Below are 19,726 nucleotides of genomic sequence, written 5' to 3' on the forward strand. Positions count from 1 at the left end.
GGGAGGCGGAGGTGTGTGGAGACGTGTGGGGAGCTAGACCACCGGGTGGGCGTTTGGCGGTAGCAGAAGCCGGGCGATGAAGAAATTGGTGGTGACACAGCCAAGGGCCAAGCTGACCCGAGCGGGAGTGGGCCACGAGGGTGGGGGGACATTGGCTGGCAATACCTAGGCTCGGAATCCTATCCCCAGATGGCCAGGGACAAATGGAGAATGTCCATCTACACAGCGCCTAGATTGGATGTGTTGGAGTAGTTCCCCACTGCCGCCTCACCACAGGGCCACCCGGCTCTTCATCCCTCTGTCCGGCTTGCTCTGTGGCTGCTCCCCAAAGTCAACCGCACAGCTCAGTCGGCTGGCTGCCCAAAGTTTGTTGACAGCGAAGATGACCGCTGACGTCCAGTCAAGGACCCATAGTGTGCTGTGGGCGGGACTAGGGCGAGGTCAAGGCGCCGCGGCCGCGCCCGGAGAGGATTCCCTATGGCGATACACACCCCGACCGGCGGCCAGGGCAGTTTTCTTGCCCGTGGGTCTTGGGTGGATGAACGGGAACCGTCGTCCCGGGCGGGACACCGCGCAGGCCGGGACAAAGGTCGTGACAGCAGAAAGAGGACAGAAGGACACATGGCGCCCGGGCTTGGATGGTGGCTAGAAGAGGTGTGTGTGTGTGTGTGTGTGTGTGTGTGTGTGTGTGTGTTTGTGTGTGTGTGTGCGGGAGAGTGCGCCCAGGTGCGAGCATGATGGGCGGGCAGGGCTGAGAGCCCCGCTGGCAGTCGGGCAGAGATTCTGAGGACCACCCCATGGATGGGAGCGTGGGAGCGACTCGCCCGAGGATGGCGCTGTCCTCCGCTTCCACTGTGGACGAGGGGCTGGCTCGAGATCCCAGGAGCCCTGGGAGGCCAGGTCAGGGGAGCTCCAGCGGTCAGACGTTGTCAACTGAGGACCTGGGAGACAGGGGCATGGCGAGGGATGCCTGGCGGCTGGGTGGGGAGCCCAGGGCCTGGGTAGGGGCAGCGGGCCTGCCGGGAGGGCGAGTCTGGAGGCGGAAAGGAACATCCGATTGGCGACCGGTGGAAGGAAGATCCAACCCCTTGTGGTCAGAGAGGTACCCGGTGACCCCCCGGGCCAGATGGTCTGGAGGCGACCAGAATAACGAGTGGCTCTGGGGTGAGTCGGGAAGTACTCCAGGGTGCCAGACAGTGCACAGGGAGAGTTGTAGAGACAGGGAGACAGAGTGAAAGAGAGATGAGAGACAGAGAGAGTAGAGGGAGAAAGATAGACCCAGAGAAAGAAGACATTACCAGACAGACAGACAGACAGACAGGGACACACAGACAAAGACAGCTAGAACGAGAGCCAGAAAGAGAGACGGACAAAGGGAGAGAGAGGGTGAAAGAAAGAGGAGAGAGACAGATGAGACAGATGAGACAGAGATAGACACAGAGAAAGAGAAGACATACACAGACAGACAAAGGGAGAGAAAGAGAGGAGAGAGCGAGAGAATATCCAGGTGATGTGAGAAGGAGGTAGGAAGGGCAAGTGGACCAGAATCGTGAATAATTCCCTGGGAGGCCACACATGGGCTTGTCAGGTATGTGTTTGGGGGCCTAGATTAAAAGAGACCCAAGGGACAGATGCAGGTCAGAATCCTTGAGCAAAGTTGTGGGTTGTAGGGCGTGAGGGGCGGTTAAGGTGGTTCGGAGGGATGAGAAGACTTGTCGTGGGTAAGCACAGCCTAGAGAACATAGAGTGTGCATATGCGATGATGTTAGTGGAGGTACTTTGAGGTCCCTGGTGTGCTTGGATGACTGCGTGACCGTGTAGGAGACACACGGCGTGTGACTGTTAGGAGAGAAGACTTCCTGTCTAGAGGTTTGGGAGCCATGGGCTTAACTTTCAGGGTGAAGAAAGGCCAAGGGACAGGGCGAGTGAGTGCAAGGATGCATTGCGGTTGGGGACGCCTGGACGCAGAATAGATTGCTGGTGACAGAAGGGCGAGGGAGAGCGAGCGAGAGAGATGCAAGGGATGAGGAGGCAGGTGTGAGAGGCGCCAGGGGTGAGGGAACTGTCTTGCAAGGGGCCGGCGGGTGGGACCCAGTTGGGTGAGTCGCGTGTGAGGCGAGCGCAGACGCAAGCGAGCAAGCGAGCGGGGCAGGTGCGTAGGTGCTGGTGCAGGTGCAGGCCAGGGGGGTGCAGCTGGAGCGGAAGGAGGCTGCGCTCTGCTTAGGCGCTGGGTCTGGAGGACCAAAAGGGGACCAGGCGCTGCATGGGCCGGGAATCGAACCCGGGCCTCCCGCGTGGCAGGCGAGAATTCTACCACTGAACCACCCATGCACCGGCGGCGGTCGCCATCCGACGCAGCCACAGCCGGCGCTCACCAGTTGTCCCGCGGGACACTGGTCCCCGGTCGGAGGCGAGCTGAGCCACACACTGTTCGCCTGGAGCGTGCACCAGGGGCCCGATGGCGCAGGGAGCAAAGGAGCAACCAGAAGGAGAGGCTGCTGGATCGTGGTGGTCGTGGCGGCGGTGGCGGTGCCAGCGGGTGTGTGCGGGAAGGCAGAAGTGTCGCGCGCTGGGGAGGGGCCGGGGGTGGGAGCGGGGAGAAGCGGACTCGCCCCGGTCTGCCCTTTCTCCGCCGCCCAGGCCCGTCACGCTGCCGCAAACGTGGCCCGTGCCTGAATCCCAATCAGGACAGGTGACCTGCGGCAGGCGCTGCTGAGCGCGCCTGTTGTGCTCAGCGCCTCGACGCGCAGAGATGGGGACCCAAGGCGCTGGTGCGCTTGGCGCTGGGGGCCTGGGGGTGAGGTGTGGCGCCGAGGTGGTCTCGGCAGGGGCTTGGAGTTTATGGGCCGGCCCGGGGTGGTAGAGGGCGAAGGTGGGGGGGGGGTGGCTATCATTGCGGGTTTGGCCTGGCCTGCCGGGTGCTCTGCGCCTGGGGAATGGGGGCGTCGATGTGTGCGTGTGTGTGTGTGTGTGTGTGTGTGTGTGTGTGTGTGTGTAGGCAGAGGATGGAGGGTCTTGTGGGATGGTCGACGTGTCCCGTGGACCCGAATCCCCACTGCCCCTCCTCGCCGGCTCCCGTACCACCTGCGGGCCAAAGAAAGAGAGGCTCTTTTCCTCTGGGGAAAGAGCCGAGGAGGTGATTCAGAGAAACCACCTCTGCGTGTCCGAATGGCCTGTGGCGGAGGGTTGAAGGCGCCGGCGCTTGCGACACTGGCGTTTATGCGCGAGCCTTTCGGGTGGGCGCCAGGAGCGGAGGGGCGGAGGCGTGCGACCACGGGGGCGAGAGATTGGAGAGTGGGCAAAGAGGGCGCGAGCCGGGAAGAGGGCATCGGTGGGCGTCTCTGGGGCTAAAAGGTGGGCTTGTCAGGAGTGGGATTCGAACCCACGCCTCCAGGGGAGACTGCGACCTGAACGCAGCGCCTTAGACCGCTCGGCCATCCTGACGGCGGGCCTGGGCGCGTGGCCGCTCCCCTGGCTGGGACCCGGCGCGGACGCCCGGTACCGTTCCTCGGCGTGGGTGCGCAAGCGGCGGAGGGCAAGCCAAGTCAGTCTCTGCCGCTCGCTGCGGCGTGCAGGCCGCCACGCCCTCCTCCCCTCCTCCCCGAGCGGCGCTTGCTAGTCCGCGCGTCTTCCCCTCCTCCCGGCGCGGTGGCTCGATGCCCGCGTCGGAGGCGGCGGGGCAGGGCGCACCGGGTTGGCTGGGTGGCAGCCGGGTGCAGCTCGAGGTCAGGCTCCGGACCGGGTCGGCTCGCCTCGCCTTTGTCCAGAGTGCTTTGTTGTGTGAGCGTGTGTCCCGCACGTGCCAGATGCTTGCGGTGGGCAGGCGGACGAGGGAGGGCAGGGCCGGGCGTACCAGGGCTCGGGACAGCGGACTGGCGCCCAGAGGGCGGGGCGGGCGTCGCTGTCCTCGTTAGTATAGTGGTGAGTATCCCCGCCTGTCACGCGGGAGACCGGGGTTCGATTCCCCGACGGGGAGGCAGCCGCCCTTTTTGGCCACCGGCGCGAGGTCTGCGACCCAGCCTCTCGCCCTCAAGGGGCGTGCCCTTCTTCCTCCCTCCGCCCACCGCCACCTGGTACCTGGCCTGCCACGTGGTCGCCCCAGACGAGCGGCCCTGCCCGCCCTGCTGGGCCCGGCCAGGCCAGGCCAGGCCAGGCCCGCGCCACCCGAAGTCCTTGTGGGAGTGGGCTCCGTGAGGCCGGCAGGGGCAGGAAAGCGTGGGAGGCGACCGAGTGAGTGAGGACCGTCCTTCTGGCTGTCGGGCCGTGGCGGCGGCGTCGCTGGGCCCCGCGCCCGGCCCCACGCCGCAACGTGGAGCCGAGGGCTCAGTCGGGAGCAGCACGGCTGCAGCAGAAGGCCGGCGCAGCGGAGCTGCTGGGCTCTGGGCTGGGCTGGGCTGGGCTGGCGCTTTTTGGCGCCGTGGCAGCCAAGAGCTGCGGGCGTCGGGCAGGCCCGCGTCAGGCGGTGGCGGCGCTCGCTCGTGGCAGTCCCGGCCGGCCTGTGGGCGCTGGCCGGGCCGTGCGGCGTTGGTGGTATAGTGGTGAGCATAGCTGCCTTCCAAGCAGTTGACCCGGGTTCGATTCCCGGCCAACGCAGCGGGCTGACCTTTTGCCGAGACCCGGGGCCGCAGAGGGCGGCCGGGCTGGCACGCAGCTGTGCTTGCAGGCGCGGGAGGGTGTGTGGCAGAAGGAGGCGCGGCGATGTTTTGAGGGTGCCCCGAGCAGGAGGGGAGCTGCTAAGGCTGAGGGCGGTCGGGTTGCCAGGGGCGCCGGGTGGGCTGGCGGGATTTGGTTAGCAAGTGAAGCCCAGCCGGCGGTGCAGGTGCCAGGCGCCAGGCGCCAAGCTGCCAGCTGCCAGCTGCCAGCTCGAGAGGAGGCGCTGGCTCCAGGGCGGGAGCGCGGGGCACGCAGGCCGACGCTCCCTGGTGGTCTAGTGGTTAGGATTCGGCGCTCTCACCGCCGCGGCCCGGGTTCGATTCCCGGTCAGGGAAGCCTTTCTTCTTCTTCTCCGCCGTCCACCACCGACGTCGGCTTCGTCTTCGCACCACACCTCCCCTTTTGGCCAACAGGCCCGCCCGGTCCACCTACGCCCCAATGAGACGGGACTTCCCGCCCAGCCCTTGTCCGTCAGCGCTTCCTTTTCTCCTGGCTGGCCCGCTCGCCCGCCCTCCACCCATCTTCACCCTTCAGCGTGTCCCCTCTTCCTTGCCCTAGGCTCACCCAAGGGCCCTCGCAGCCCCACGCACACAGGCCAGGTCAGCCTCTCTACTCCTCTGGCTGCCAGCGGACCCACCACCCTCCACCACCACCCCCATCGCCGTCACCACCACCCCCATCGCCACCACCACTACCACCACTACCATCACCAGCGGCCAACAGCACCCACCCACCAATGCAGGACGATCGCTGGTTCCTCACTCCTCTCGCTACAGCTTCCCGCCTCTCCCTTCCCCTCCCCTCCGCTGTCCCCCCAGTCCCCTCCCCTCCCTTCCCCTCCCCTGCCGTCCCCTCTCCTTTCACACAGAAGGCACAAGCACCCACGCACGCACAAGGTGCTGAGAACTGAGGGAAAACCAGAGCGGTTCCTTGCTCTTCATGCCTCAAGAAACACCGTGCCCTTCATCCGCTTCACCTGCTCTTCCTGAGACTTCAGTCACCTTCCCCCTGGCCTCAGCCCATAGATAGAGAGCCTCAAAATCCAATGCACGGAGAGGTGAGTTGGAGACTCGGGCCCTCCCGGTTCCTCGTGCTCGGCTGCCTCCTACAGAAACTCTTGCTGTTTTGTGAAAGGAAACTCCACGTGGATTTCGTGATTGGAATACCACACGGCTGGCAACGCCAGACTGGCTCCTTCGCTCCCTCACCCCTCGCCCCATCGCCCCATCGCCCGTTCTCTCACTGGCTGCTTCCTCCCTCATGAACTCCTCTAACCCGCCCGCTCACTTTCCCAATCAGCCACCCACTCCTTCACTGCTTCACTGCTTCTCTCACCCTCCCACCTAGCCACCCACTCATTCGCTCAACCACCCTGCCAACCCAGCCACCCATCCACTCAGTAGTGGGGGCCTCTAAGGGGCCAGGACTGTCCCACGACACTGCTCGGTCAAGGGCTCCACCTGTGTGTGACAGCGGCTTTGAAGGGGGTGCCGGTGGGGGTGTGGGGGGGGGAAGGCCGTCGGCGCTAGCGGAGCCTGAGCCAGGGAGGCGGAGGTGTGTGGAGACGTGTGGGGAGCTAGACCACCGGGTGGGCGTTTGGCGGTAGCAGAAGCCGGGCGATGAAGAAATTGGTGGTGACACAGCCAAGGGCCAAGCTGACCCGAGCGGGAGTGGGCCACGAGGGTGGGGGGACATTGGCTGGCAATACCTAGGCTCGGAATCCTATCCCCAGATGGCCAGGGACAAATGGAGAATGTCCATCTACACAGCGCCTAGATTGGATGTGTTGGAGTAGTTCCCCACTGCCGCCTCACCACAGGGCCACCCGGCTCTTCATCCCTCTGTCCGGCTTGCTCTGTGGCTGCTCCCCAAAGTCAACCGCACAGCTCAGTCGGCTGGCTGCCCAAAGTTTGTTGACAGCGAAGATGACCGCTGACGTCCAGTCAAGGACCCATAGTGTGCTGTGGGCGGGACTAGGGCGAGGTCAAGGCGCCGCGGCCGCGCCCGGAGAGGATTCCCTATGGCGATACACACCCCGACCGGCGGCCAGGGCAGTTTTCTTGCCCGTGGGTCTTGGGTGGATGAACGGGAACCGTCGTCCCGGGCGGGACACCGCGCAGGCCGGGACAAAGGTCGTGACAGCAGAAAGAGGACAGAAGGACACATGGCGCCCGGGCTTGGATGGTGGCTAGAAGAGGTGTGTGTGTGTGTGTGTGTGTGTGTGTGTGTGTGTGTGTTTGTGTGTGTGTGTGCGGGAGAGTGCGCCCAGGTGCGAGCATGATGGGCGGGCAGGGCTGAGAGCCCCGCTGGCAGTCGGGCAGAGATTCTGAGGACCACCCCATGGATGGGAGCGTGGGAGCGACTCGCCCGAGGATGGCGCTGTCCTCCGCTTCCACTGTGGACGAGGGGCTGGCTCGAGATCCCAGGAGCCCTGGGAGGCCAGGTCAGGGGAGCTCCAGCGGTCAGACGTTGTCAACTGAGGACCTGGGAGACAGGGGCATGGCGAGGGATGCCTGGCGGCTGGGTGGGGAGCCCAGGGCCTGGGTAGGGGCAGCGGGCCTGCCGGGAGGGCGAGTCTGGAGGCGGAAAGGAACATCCGATTGGCGACCGGTGGAAGGAAGATCCAACCCCTTGTGGTCAGAGAGGTACCCGGTGACCCCCCGGGCCAGATGGTCTGGAGGCGACCAGAATAACGAGTGGCTCTGGGGTGAGTCGGGAAGTACTCCAGGGTGCCAGACAGTGCACAGGGAGAGTTGTAGAGACAGGGAGACAGAGTGAAAGAGAGATGAGAGACAGAGAGAGTAGAGGGAGAAAGATAGACCCAGAGAAAGAAGACATTACCAGACAGACAGACAGACAGACAGGGACACACAGACAAAGACAGCTAGAACGAGAGCCAGAAAGAGAGACGGACAAAGGGAGAGAGAGGGTGAAAGAAAGAGGAGAGAGACAGATGAGACAGATGAGACAGAGATAGACACAGAGAAAGAGAAGACATACACAGACAGACAAAGGGAGAGAAAGAGAGGAGAGAGCGAGAGAATATCCAGGTGATGTGAGAAGGAGGTAGGAAGGGCAAGTGGACCAGAATCGTGAATAATTCCCTGGGAGGCCACACATGGGCTTGTCAGGTATGTGTTTGGGGGCCTAGATTAAAAGAGACCCAAGGGACAGATGCAGGTCAGAATCCTTGAGCAAAGTTGTGGGTTGTAGGGCGTGAGGGGCGGTTAAGGTGGTTCGGAGGGATGAGAAGACTTGTCGTGGGTAAGCACAGCCTAGAGAACATAGAGTGTGCATATGCGATGATGTTAGTGGAGGTACTTTGAGGTCCCTGGTGTGCTTGGATGACTGCGTGACCGTGTAGGAGACACACGGCGTGTGACTGTTAGGAGAGAAGACTTCCTGTCTAGAGGTTTGGGAGCCATGGGCTTAACTTTCAGGGTGAAGAAAGGCCAAGGGACAGGGCGAGTGAGTGCAAGGATGCATTGCGGTTGGGGACGCCTGGACGCAGAATAGATTGCTGGTGACAGAAGGGCGAGGGAGAGCGAGCGAGAGAGATGCAAGGGATGAGGAGGCAGGTGTGAGAGGCGCCAGGGGTGAGGGAACTGTCTTGCAAGGGGCCGGCGGGTGGGACCCAGTTGGGTGAGTCGCGTGTGAGGCGAGCGCAGACGCAAGCGAGCAAGCGAGCGGGGCAGGTGCGTAGGTGCTGGTGCAGGTGCAGGCCAGGGGGGTGCAGCTGGAGCGGAAGGAGGCTGCGCTCTGCTTAGGCGCTGGGTCTGGAGGACCAAAAGGGGACCAGGCGCTGCATGGGCCGGGAATCGAACCCGGGCCTCCCGCGTGGCAGGCGAGAATTCTACCACTGAACCACCCATGCACCGGCGGCGGTCGCCATCCGACGCAGCCACAGCCGGCGCTCACCAGTTGTCCCGCGGGACACTGGTCCCCGGTCGGAGGCGAGCTGAGCCACACACTGTTCGCCTGGAGCGTGCACCAGGGGCCCGATGGCGCAGGGAGCAAAGGAGCAACCAGAAGGAGAGGCTGCTGGATCGTGGTGGTCGTGGCGGCGGTGGCGGTGCCAGCGGGTGTGTGCGGGAAGGCAGAAGTGTCGCGCGCTGGGGAGGGGCCGGGGGTGGGAGCGGGGAGAAGCGGACTCGCCCCGGTCTGCCCTTTCTCCGCCGCCCAGGCCCGTCACGCTGCCGCAAACGTGGCCCGTGCCTGAATCCCAATCAGGACAGGTGACCTGCGGCAGGCGCTGCTGAGCGCGCCTGTTGTGCTCAGCGCCTCGACGCGCAGAGATGGGGACCCAAGGCGCTGGTGCGCTTGGCGCTGGGGGCCTGGGGGTGAGGTGTGGCGCCGAGGTGGTCTCGGCAGGGGCTTGGAGTTTATGGGCCGGCCCGGGGTGGTAGAGGGCGAAGGTGGGGGGGGGGTGGCTATCATTGCGGGTTTGGCCTGGCCTGCCGGGTGCTCTGCGCCTGGGGAATGGGGGCGTCGATGTGTGCGTGTGTGTGTGTGTGTGTGTGTGTGTGTGTGTGTGTGTGTAGGCAGAGGATGGAGGGTCTTGTGGGATGGTCGACGTGTCCCGTGGACCCGAATCCCCACTGCCCCTCCTCGCCGGCTCCCGTACCACCTGCGGGCCAAAGAAAGAGAGGCTCTTTTCCTCTGGGGAAAGAGCCGAGGAGGTGATTCAGAGAAACCACCTCTGCGTGTCCGAATGGCCTGTGGCGGAGGGTTGAAGGCGCCGGCGCTTGCGACACTGGCGTTTATGCGCGAGCCTTTCGGGTGGGCGCCAGGAGCGGAGGGGCGGAGGCGTGCGACCACGGGGGCGAGAGATTGGAGAGTGGGCAAAGAGGGCGCGAGCCGGGAAGAGGGCATCGGTGGGCGTCTCTGGGGCTAAAAGGTGGGCTTGTCAGGAGTGGGATTCGAACCCACGCCTCCAGGGGAGACTGCGACCTGAACGCAGCGCCTTAGACCGCTCGGCCATCCTGACGGCGGGCCTGGGCGCGTGGCCGCTCCCCTGGCTGGGACCCGGCGCGGACGCCCGGTACCGTTCCTCGGCGTGGGTGCGCAAGCGGCGGAGGGCAAGCCAAGTCAGTCTCTGCCGCTCGCTGCGGCGTGCAGGCCGCCACGCCCTCCTCCCCTCCTCCCCGAGCGGCGCTTGCTAGTCCGCGCGTCTTCCCCTCCTCCCGGCGCGGTGGCTCGATGCCCGCGTCGGAGGCGGCGGGGCAGGGCGCACCGGGTTGGCTGGGTGGCAGCCGGGTGCAGCTCGAGGTCAGGCTCCGGACCGGGTCGGCTCGCCTCGCCTTTGTCCAGAGTGCTTTGTTGTGTGAGCGTGTGTCCCGCACGTGCCAGATGCTTGCGGTGGGCAGGCGGACGAGGGAGGGCAGGGCCGGGCGTACCAGGGCTCGGGACAGCGGACTGGCGCCCAGAGGGCGGGGCGGGCGTCGCTGTCCTCGTTAGTATAGTGGTGAGTATCCCCGCCTGTCACGCGGGAGACCGGGGTTCGATTCCCCGACGGGGAGGCAGCCGCCCTTTTTGGCCACCGGCGCGAGGTCTGCGACCCAGCCTCTCGCCCTCAAGGGGCGTGCCCTTCTTCCTCCCTCCGCCCACCGCCACCTGGTACCTGGCCTGCCACGTGGTCGCCCCAGACGAGCGGCCCTGCCCGCCCTGCTGGGCCCGGCCAGGCCAGGCCAGGCCAGGCCCGCGCCACCCGAAGTCCTTGTGGGAGTGGGCTCCGTGAGGCCGGCAGGGGCAGGAAAGCGTGGGAGGCGACCGAGTGAGTGAGGACCGTCCTTCTGGCTGTCGGGCCGTGGCGGCGGCGTCGCTGGGCCCCGCGCCCGGCCCCACGCCGCAACGTGGAGCCGAGGGCTCAGTCGGGAGCAGCACGGCTGCAGCAGAAGGCCGGCGCAGCGGAGCTGCTGGGCTCTGGGCTGGGCTGGGCTGGGCTGGCGCTTTTTGGCGCCGTGGCAGCCAAGAGCTGCGGGCGTCGGGCAGGCCCGCGTCAGGCGGTGGCGGCGCTCGCTCGTGGCAGTCCCGGCCGGCCTGTGGGCGCTGGCCGGGCCGTGCGGCGTTGGTGGTATAGTGGTGAGCATAGCTGCCTTCCAAGCAGTTGACCCGGGTTCGATTCCCGGCCAACGCAGCGGGCTGACCTTTTGCCGAGACCCGGGGCCGCAGAGGGCGGCCGGGCTGGCACGCAGCTGTGCTTGCAGGCGCGGGAGGGTGTGTGGCAGAAGGAGGCGCGGCGATGTTTTGAGGGTGCCCCGAGCAGGAGGGGAGCTGCTAAGGCTGAGGGCGGTCGGGTTGCCAGGGGCGCCGGGTGGGCTGGCGGGATTTGGTTAGCAAGTGAAGCCCAGCCGGCGGTGCAGGTGCCAGGCGCCAGGCGCCAAGCTGCCAGCTGCCAGCTGCCAGCTCGAGAGGAGGCGCTGGCTCCAGGGCGGGAGCGCGGGGCACGCAGGCCGACGCTCCCTGGTGGTCTAGTGGTTAGGATTCGGCGCTCTCACCGCCGCGGCCCGGGTTCGATTCCCGGTCAGGGAAGCCTTTCTTCTTCTTCTCCGCCGTCCACCACCGACGTCGGCTTCGTCTTCGCACCACACCTCCCCTTTTGGCCAACAGGCCCGCCCGGTCCACCTACGCCCCAATGAGACGGGACTTCCCGCCCAGCCCTTGTCCGTCAGCGCTTCCTTTTCTCCTGGCTGGCCCGCTCGCCCGCCCTCCACCCATCTTCACCCTTCAGCGTGTCCCCTCTTCCTTGCCCTAGGCTCACCCAAGGGCCCTCGCAGCCCCACGCACACAGGCCAGGTCAGCCTCTCTACTCCTCTGGCTGCCAGCGGACCCACCACCCTCCACCACCACCCCCATCGCCGTCACCACCACCCCCATCGCCACCACCACTACCACCACTACCATCACCAGCGGCCAACAGCACCCACCCACCAATGCAGGACGATCGCTGGTTCCTCACTCCTCTCGCTACAGCTTCCCGCCTCTCCCTTCCCCTCCCCTCCGCTGTCCCCCCAGTCCCCTCCCCTCCCTTCCCCTCCCCTGCCGTCCCCTCTCCTTTCACACAGAAGGCACAAGCACCCACGCACGCACAAGGTGCTGAGAACTGAGGGAAAACCAGAGCGGTTCCTTGCTCTTCATGCCTCAAGAAACACCGTGCCCTTCATCCGCTTCACCTGCTCTTCCTGAGACTTCAGTCACCTTCCCCCTGGCCTCAGCCCATAGATAGAGAGCCTCAAAATCCAATGCACGGAGAGGTGAGTTGGAGACTCGGGCCCTCCCGGTTCCTCGTGCTCGGCTGCCTCCTACAGAAACTCTTGCTGTTTTGTGAAAGGAAACTCCACGTGGATTTCGTGATTGGAATACCACACGGCTGGCAACGCCAGACTGGCTCCTTCGCTCCCTCACCCCTCGCCCCATCGCCCCATCGCCCGTTCTCTCACTGGCTGCTTCCTCCCTCATGAACTCCTCTAACCCGCCCGCTCACTTTCCCAATCAGCCACCCACTCCTTCACTGCTTCACTGCTTCTCTCACCCTCCCACCTAGCCACCCACTCATTCGCTCAACCACCCTGCCAACCCAGCCACCCATCCACTCAGTAGTGGGGGCCTCTAAGGGGCCAGGACTGTCCCACGACACTGCTCGGTCAAGGGCTCCACCTGTGTGTGACAGCGGCTTTGAAGGGGGTGCCGGTGGGGGTGTGGGGGGGGGAAGGCCGTCGGCGCTAGCGGAGCCTGAGCCAGGGAGGCGGAGGTGTGTGGAGACGTGTGGGGAGCTAGACCACCGGGTGGGCGTTTGGCGGTAGCAGAAGCCGGGCGATGAAGAAATTGGTGGTGACACAGCCAAGGGCCAAGCTGACCCGAGCGGGAGTGGGCCACGAGGGTGGGGGGACATTGGCTGGCAATACCTAGGCTCGGAATCCTATCCCCAGATGGCCAGGGACAAATGGAGAATGTCCATCTACACAGCGCCTAGATTGGATGTGTTGGAGTAGTTCCCCACTGCCGCCTCACCACAGGGCCACCCGGCTCTTCATCCCTCTGTCCGGCTTGCTCTGTGGCTGCTCCCCAAAGTCAACCGCACAGCTCAGTCGGCTGGCTGCCCAAAGTTTGTTGACAGCGAAGATGACCGCTGACGTCCAGTCAAGGACCCATAGTGTGCTGTGGGCGGGACTAGGGCGAGGTCAAGGCGCCGCGGCCGCGCCCGGAGAGGATTCCCTATGGCGATACACACCCCGACCGGCGGCCAGGGCAGTTTTCTTGCCCGTGGGTCTTGGGTGGATGAACGGGAACCGTCGTCCCGGGCGGGACACCGCGCAGGCCGGGACAAAGGTCGTGACAGCAGAAAGAGGACAGAAGGACACATGGCGCCCGGGCTTGGATGGTGGCTAGAAGAGGTGTGTGTGTGTGTGTGTGTGTGTGTGTGTGTGTGTGTGTTTGTGTGTGTGTGTGCGGGAGAGTGCGCCCAGGTGCGAGCATGATGGGCGGGCAGGGCTGAGAGCCCCGCTGGCAGTCGGGCAGAGATTCTGAGGACCACCCCATGGATGGGAGCGTGGGAGCGACTCGCCCGAGGATGGCGCTGTCCTCCGCTTCCACTGTGGACGAGGGGCTGGCTCGAGATCCCAGGAGCCCTGGGAGGCCAGGTCAGGGGAGCTCCAGCGGTCAGACGTTGTCAACTGAGGACCTGGGAGACAGGGGCATGGCGAGGGATGCCTGGCGGCTGGGTGGGGAGCCCAGGGCCTGGGTAGGGGCAGCGGGCCTGCCGGGAGGGCGAGTCTGGAGGCGGAAAGGAACATCCGATTGGCGACCGGTGGAAGGAAGATCCAACCCCTTGTGGTCAGAGAGGTACCCGGTGACCCCCCGGGCCAGATGGTCTGGAGGCGACCAGAATAACGAGTGGCTCTGGGGTGAGTCGGGAAGTACTCCAGGGTGCCAGACAGTGCACAGGGAGAGTTGTAGAGACAGGGAGACAGAGTGAAAGAGAGATGAGAGACAGAGAGAGTAGAGGGAGAAAGATAGACCCAGAGAAAGAAGACATTACCAGACAGACAGACAGACAGACAGGGACACACAGACAAAGACAGCTAGAACGAGAGCCAGAAAGAGAGACGGACAAAGGGAGAGAGAGGGTGAAAGAAAGAGGAGAGAGACAGATGAGACAGATGAGACAGAGATAGACACAGAGAAAGAGAAGACATACACAGACAGACAAAGGGAGAGAAAGAGAGGAGAGAGCGAGAGAATATCCAGGTGATGTGAGAAGGAGGTAGGAAGGGCAAGTGGACCAGAATCGTGAATAATTCCCTGGGAGGCCACACATGGGCTTGTCAGGTATGTGTTTGGGGGCCTAGATTAAAAGAGACCCAAGGGACAGATGCAGGTCAGAATCCTTGAGCAAAGTTGTGGGTTGTAGGGCGTGAGGGGCGGTTAAGGTGGTTCGGAGGGATGAGAAGACTTGTCGTGGGTAAGCACAGCCTAGAGAACATAGAGTGTGCATATGCGATGATGTTAGTGGAGGTACTTTGAGGTCCCTGGTGTGCTTGGATGACTGCGTGACCGTGTAGGAGACACACGGCGTGTGACTGTTAGGAGAGAAGACTTCCTGTCTAGAGGTTTGGGAGCCATGGGCTTAACTTTCAGGGTGAAGAAAGGCCAAGGGACAGGGCGAGTGAGTGCAAGGATGCATTGCGGTTGGGGACGCCTGGACGCAGAATAGATTGCTGGTGACAGAAGGGCGAGGGAGAGCGAGCGAGAGAGATGCAAGGGATGAGGAGGCAGGTGTGAGAGGCGCCAGGGGTGAGGGAACTGTCTTGCAAGGGGCCGGCGGGTGGGACCCAGTTGGGTGAGTCGCGTGTGAGGCGAGCGCAGACGCAAGCGAGCAAGCGAGCGGGGCAGGTGCGTAGGTGCTGGTGCAGGTGCAGGCCAGGGGGGTGCAGCTGGAGCGGAAGGAGGCTGCGCTCTGCTTAGGCGCTGGGTCTGGAGGACCAAAAGGGGACCAGGCGCTGCATGGGCCGGGAATCGAACCCGGGCCTCCCGCGTGGCAGGCGAGAATTCTACCACTGAACCACCCATGCACCGGCGGCGGTCGCCATCCGACGCAGCCACAGCCGGCGCTCACCAGTTGTCCCGCGGGACACTGGTCCCCGGTCGGAGGCGAGCTGAGCCACACACTGTTCGCCTGGAGCGTGCACCAGGGGCCCGATGGCGCAGGGAGCAAAGGAGCAACCAGAAGGAGAGGCTGCTGGATCGTGGTGGTCGTGGCGGCGGTGGCGGTGCCAGCGGGTGTGTGCGGGAAGGCAGAAGTGTCGCGCGCTGGGGAGGGGCCGGGGGTGGGAGCGGGGAGAAGCGGACTCGCCCCGGTCTGCCCTTTCTCCGCCGCCCAGGCCCGTCACGCTGCCGCAAACGTGGCCCGTGCCTGAATCCCAATCAGGACAGGTGACCTGCGGCAGGCGCTGCTGAGCGCGCCTGTTGTGCTCAGCGCCTCGACGCGCAGAGATGGGGACCCAAGGCGCTGGTGCGCTTGGCGCTGGGGGCCTGGGGGTGAGGTGTGGCGCCGAGGTGGTCTCGGCAGGGGCTTGGAGTTTATGGGCCGGCCCGGGGTGGTAGAGGGCGAAGGTGGGGGGGGGGTGGCTATCATTGCGGGTTTGGCCTGGCCTGCCGGGTGCTCTGCGCCTGGGGAATGGGGGCGTCGATGTGTGCGTGTGTGTGTGTGTGTGTGTGTGTGTGTGTGTGTGTGTGTAGGCAGAGGATGGAGGGTCTTGTGGGATGGTCGACGTGTCCCGTGGACCCGAATCCCCACTGCCCCTCCTCGCCGGCTCCCGTACCACCTGCGGGCCAAAGAAAGAGAGGCTCTTTTCCTCTGGGGAAAGAGCCGAGGAGGTGATTCAGAGAAACCACCTCTGCGTGTCCGAATGGCCTGTGGCGGAGGGTTGAAGGCGCCGGCGCTTGCGACACTGGCGTTTATGCGCGAGCCTTTCGGGTGGGCGCCAGGAGCGGAGGGGCGGAGGCGTGCGACCACGGGGGCGAGAGATTGGAGAGTGGGCAAAGAGGGCGCGAGCCGGGAAGAGGGCATCGGTGGGCGTCTCTGGGGCTAAAAGGTGGGCTTGTCAGGAGTGGGATTCGAACCCACGCCTCCAGGGGAGACTGCGACCTGAACGCAGCGCCTTAGACCGCTCGGCCATCCTGACGGCGGGCCTGGGCGCGTGGCCGCTCCCCTGGCTGGGACCCGGCGCGGACGCCCGGTACCGTTCCTCGGCGTGGGTGCGCAAGCGGCGGAGGGCAAGCCAAGTCAGTCTCTGCCGCTCGCTGCGGCGTGCAGGCCGCCACGCCCTCCTCCCCTCCTCCCCGAGCGGCGCTTGCTAGTCCGCGCGTCTTCCCCTCCTCCCGGCGCGGTGGCTCGATGCCCGCGTCGGAGGCGGCGGGGCAGGGCGCACCGGGTTGGCTGGGTGGCAGCCGGGTGCAGCTCGAGGTCAGGCTCCGGACCGGGTCGGCTCGCCTCGCCTTTGTCCAGAGTGCTTTGTTGTGTGAGCGTGTGTCCCGCACGTGCCAGATGCTTGCGGTGGGCAGGCGGACGAGGGAGGGCAGGGCCGGGCGTACCAGGGCTCGGGACAGCGGACTGGCGCCCAGAGGGCGGGGCGGGCGTCGCTGTCCTCGTTAGTATAGTGGTGAGTATCCCCGCCTGTCACGCGGGAGACCGGGGTTCGATTCCCCGACGGGGAGGCAGCCGCCCTTTTTGGCCACCGGCGCGAGGTCTGCGACCCAGCCTCTCGCCCTCAAGGGGCGTGCCCTTCTTCCTCCCTCCGCCCACCGCCACCTGGTACCTGGCCTGCCACGTGGTCGCCCCAGACGAGCGGCCCTGCCCGCCCTGCTGGGCCCGGCCAGGCCAGGCCAGGCCAGGCCCGCGCCACCCGAAGTCCTTGTGGGAGTGGGCTCCGTGAGGCCGGCAGGGGCAGGAAAGCGTGGGAGGCGACCGAGTGAGTGAGGACCGTCCTTCTGGCTGTCGGGCCGTGGCGGCGGCGTCGCTGGGCCCCGCGCCCGGCCCCACGCCGCAACGTGGAGCCGAGGGCTCAGTCGGGAGCAGCACGGCTGCAGCAGAAGGCCGGCGCAGCGGAGCTGCTGGGCTCTGGGCTGGGCTGGGCTGGGCTGGCGCTTTTTGGCGCCGTGGCAGCCAAGAGCTGCGGGCGTCGGGCAGGCCCGCGTCAGGCGGTGGCGGCGCTCGCTCGTGGCAGTCCCGGCCGGCCTGTGGGCGCTGGCCGGGCCGTGCGGCGTTGGTGGTATAGTGGTGAGCATAGCTGCCTTCCAAGCAGTTGACCCGGGTTCGATTCCCGGCCAACGCAGCGGGCTGACCTTTTGCCGAGACCCGGGGCCGCAGAGGGCGGCCGGGCTGGCACGCAGCTGTGCTTGCAGGCGCGGGAGGGTGTGTGGCAGAAGGAGGCGCGGCGATGTTTTGAGGGTGCCCCGAGCAGGAGGGGAGCTGCTAAGGCTGAGGGCGGTCGGGTTGCCAGGGGCGCCGGGTGGGCTGGCGGGATTTGGTTAGCAAGTGAAGCCCAGCCGGCGGTGCAGGTGCCAGGCGCCAGGCGCCAAGCTGCCAGCTGCCAGCTGCCAGCTCGAGAGGAGGCGCTGGCTCCAGGGCGGGAGCGCGGGGCACGCAGGCCGACGCTCCCTGGTGGTCTAGTGGTTAGGATTCGGCGCTCTCACCGCCGCGGCCCGGGTTCGATTCCCGGTCAGGGAAGCCTTTCTTCTTCTTCTCCGCCGTCCACCACCGACGTCGGCTTCGTCTTCGCACCACACCTCCCCTTTTGGCCAACAGGCCCGCCCGGTCCACCTACGCCCCAATGAGACGGGACTTCCCGCCCAGCCCTTGTCCGTCAGCGCTTCCTTTTCTCCTGGCTGGCCCGCTCGCCCGCCCTCCACCCATCTTCACCCTTCAGCGTGTCCCCTCTTCCTTGCCCTAGGCTCACCCAAGGGCCCTCGCAGCCCCACGCACACAGGCCAGGTCAGCCTCTCTACTCCTCTGGCTGCCAGCGGACCCACCACCCTCCACCACCACCCCCATCGCCGTCACCACCACCCCCATCGCCACCACCACTACCACCACTACCATCACCAGCGGCCAACAGCACCCACCCACCAATGCAGGACGATCGCTGGTTCCTCACTCCTCTCGCTACAGCTTCCCGCCTCTCCCTTCCCCTCCCCTCCGCTGTCCCCCCAGTCCCCTCCCCTCCCTTCCCCTCCCCTGCCGTCCCCTCTCCTTTCACACAGAAGGCACAAGCACCCACGCACGCACAAGGTGCTGAGAACTGAGGGAAAACCAGAGCGGTTCCTTGCTCTTCATGCCTCAAGAAACACCGTGCCCTTCATCCGCTTCACCTGCTCTTCCTGAGACTTCAGTCACCTTCCCCCTGGCCTCAGCCCATAGATAGAGAGCCTCAAAATCCAATGCACGGAGAGGTGAGTTGGAGACTCGGGCCCTCCCGGTTCCTCGTGCTCGGCTGCCTCCTACAGAAACTCTTGCTGTTTTGTGAAAGGAAACTCCACGTGGATTTCGTGATTGGAATACCACACGGCTGGCAACGCCAGACTGGCTCCTTCGCTCCCTCACCCCTCGCCCCATCGCCCCATCGCCCGTTCTCTCACTGGCTGCTTCCTCCCTCATGAACTCCTCTAACCCGCCCGCTCACTTTCCCAATCAGCCACCCACTCCTTCACTGCTTCACTGCTTCTCTCACCCTCCCACCTAGCCACCCACTCATTCGCTCAACCACCCTGCCAACCCAGCCACCCATCCACTCAGTAGTGGGGGCCTCTAAGGGGCCAGGACTGTCCCACGACACTGCTCGGTCAAGGGCTCCACCTGTGTGTGACAGCGGCTTTGAAGGGGGTGCCGGTGGGGGTGTGGGGGGGGGAAGGCCGTCGGCGCTAGCGGAGCCTGAGCCAGGGAGGCGGAGGTGTGTGGAGACGTGTGGGGAGCTAGACCACCGGGTGGGCGTTTGGCGGTAGCAGAAGCCGGGCGATGAAGAAATTGGTGGTGACACAGCCAAGGGCCAAGCTGACCCGAGCGGGAGTGGGCCACGAGGGTGGGGGGACATTGGCTGGCAATACCTAGGCTCGGAATCCTATCCCCAGATGGCCAGGGACAAATGGAGAATGTCCATCTACACAGCGCCTAGATTGGATGTGTTGGAGTAGTTCCCCACTGCCGCCTCACCACAGGGCCACCCGGCTCTTCATCCCTCTGTCCGGCTTGCTCTGTGGCTGCTCCCCAAAGTCAACCGCACAGCTCAGTCGGCTGGCTGCCCAAAGTTTGTTGACAGCGAAGATGACCGCTGACGTCCAGTCAAGGACCCATAGTGTGCTGTGGGCGGGACTAGGGCGAGGTCAAGGCGCCGCGGCCGCGCCCGGAGAGGATTCCCTATGGCGATACACACCCCGACCGGCGGCCAGGGCAGTTTTCTTGCCCGTGGGTCTTGGGTGGATGAACGGGAACCGTCGTCCCGGGCGGGACACCGCGCAGGCCGGGACAAAGGTCGTGACAGCAGAAAGAGGACAGAAGGACACATGGCGCCCGGGCTTGGATGGTGGCTAGAAGAGGTGTGTGTGTGTGTGTGTGTGTGTGTGTGTGTGTGTGTGTTTGTGTGTGTGTGTGCGGGAGAGTGCGCCCAGGTGCGAGCATGATGGGCGGGCAGGGCTGAGAGCCCCGCTGGCAGTCGGGCAGAGATTCTGAGGACCACCCCATGGATGGGAGCGTGGGAGCGACTCGCCCGAGGATGGCGCTGTCCTCCGCTTCCACTGTGGACGAGGGGCTGGCTCGAGATCCCAGGAGCCCTGGGAGGCCAGGTCAGGGGAGCTCCAGCGGTCAGACGTTGTCAACTGAGGACCTGGGAGACAGGGGCATGGCGAGGGATGCCTGGCGGCTGGGTGGGGAGCCCAGGGCCTGGGTAGGGGCAGCGGGCCTGCCGGGAGGGCGAGTCTGGAGGCGGAAAGGAACATCCGATTGGCGACCGGTGGAAGGAAGATCCAACCCCTTGTGGTCAGAGAGGTACCCGGTGACCCCCCGGGCCAGATGGTCTGGAGG

The 19,726-nt window shown here is 65.3% G+C and overlaps 15 non-coding genes across 15 annotated transcripts; 9 read left to right on the plus strand and 6 right to left on the minus strand.

The window, feature by feature from the left end:
• Window positions 1–2,260: 2,260 nt before the first annotated feature.
• Window positions 2,261–2,331, minus strand: Trnag-gcc (transfer RNA glycine (anticodon GCC)). The gene has a single exon. It is a non-coding gene; the product is annotated as a tRNA-Gly (tRNA).
• Window positions 2,332–3,361: 1,030 nt separating this feature from the next.
• Window positions 3,362–3,444, minus strand: Trnal-cag (transfer RNA leucine (anticodon CAG)). The gene has a single exon. It is a non-coding gene; the product is annotated as a tRNA-Leu (tRNA).
• Window positions 3,445–3,904: 460 nt separating this feature from the next.
• On the plus strand, window positions 3,905–3,976 carry Trnad-guc (transfer RNA aspartic acid (anticodon GUC)). Its single transcript has one exon. It is a non-coding gene; the product is annotated as a tRNA-Asp (tRNA).
• A 545-nt stretch (window positions 3,977–4,521) lies between these two features.
• Trnag-ucc (transfer RNA glycine (anticodon UCC)) lies at window positions 4,522–4,593 on the plus strand. The gene has a single exon. It is a non-coding gene; the product is annotated as a tRNA-Gly (tRNA).
• Window positions 4,594–4,916: 323 nt separating this feature from the next.
• Window positions 4,917–4,988, plus strand: Trnae-cuc (transfer RNA glutamic acid (anticodon CUC)). The gene has a single exon. It is a non-coding gene; the product is annotated as a tRNA-Glu (tRNA).
• Window positions 4,989–8,456: 3,468 nt separating this feature from the next.
• On the minus strand, window positions 8,457–8,527 carry Trnag-gcc (transfer RNA glycine (anticodon GCC)). Its single transcript has one exon. It is a non-coding gene; the product is annotated as a tRNA-Gly (tRNA).
• A 1,030-nt stretch (window positions 8,528–9,557) lies between these two features.
• On the minus strand, window positions 9,558–9,640 carry Trnal-cag (transfer RNA leucine (anticodon CAG)). Its single transcript has one exon. It is a non-coding gene; the product is annotated as a tRNA-Leu (tRNA).
• Window positions 9,641–10,100: 460 nt separating this feature from the next.
• Trnad-guc (transfer RNA aspartic acid (anticodon GUC)) lies at window positions 10,101–10,172 on the plus strand. Its single transcript has one exon. It is a non-coding gene; the product is annotated as a tRNA-Asp (tRNA).
• Window positions 10,173–10,717: 545 nt separating this feature from the next.
• Window positions 10,718–10,789, plus strand: Trnag-ucc (transfer RNA glycine (anticodon UCC)). The gene has a single exon. It is a non-coding gene; the product is annotated as a tRNA-Gly (tRNA).
• Window positions 10,790–11,112: 323 nt separating this feature from the next.
• Window positions 11,113–11,184, plus strand: Trnae-cuc (transfer RNA glutamic acid (anticodon CUC)). Its single transcript has one exon. It is a non-coding gene; the product is annotated as a tRNA-Glu (tRNA).
• Window positions 11,185–14,652: 3,468 nt separating this feature from the next.
• Window positions 14,653–14,723, minus strand: Trnag-gcc (transfer RNA glycine (anticodon GCC)). Its single transcript has one exon. It is a non-coding gene; the product is annotated as a tRNA-Gly (tRNA).
• Window positions 14,724–15,753: 1,030 nt separating this feature from the next.
• Trnal-cag (transfer RNA leucine (anticodon CAG)) lies at window positions 15,754–15,836 on the minus strand. The gene has a single exon. It is a non-coding gene; the product is annotated as a tRNA-Leu (tRNA).
• Window positions 15,837–16,296: 460 nt separating this feature from the next.
• Window positions 16,297–16,368, plus strand: Trnad-guc (transfer RNA aspartic acid (anticodon GUC)). The gene has a single exon. It is a non-coding gene; the product is annotated as a tRNA-Asp (tRNA).
• Window positions 16,369–16,913: 545 nt separating this feature from the next.
• Window positions 16,914–16,985, plus strand: Trnag-ucc (transfer RNA glycine (anticodon UCC)). Its single transcript has one exon. It is a non-coding gene; the product is annotated as a tRNA-Gly (tRNA).
• A 323-nt stretch (window positions 16,986–17,308) lies between these two features.
• Trnae-cuc (transfer RNA glutamic acid (anticodon CUC)) lies at window positions 17,309–17,380 on the plus strand. The gene has a single exon. It is a non-coding gene; the product is annotated as a tRNA-Glu (tRNA).
• Window positions 17,381–19,726: the final 2,346 nt, after the last annotated feature.

The sequence above is a fragment of the Castor canadensis genome, unplaced genomic scaffold, assembly GCF_047511655.1.
Source record: "Castor canadensis unplaced genomic scaffold, mCasCan1.hap1v2 HAP1_SCAFFOLD_1516, whole genome shotgun sequence".
Taxonomy (NCBI): domain Eukaryota; kingdom Metazoa; phylum Chordata; class Mammalia; order Rodentia; family Castoridae; genus Castor; species Castor canadensis.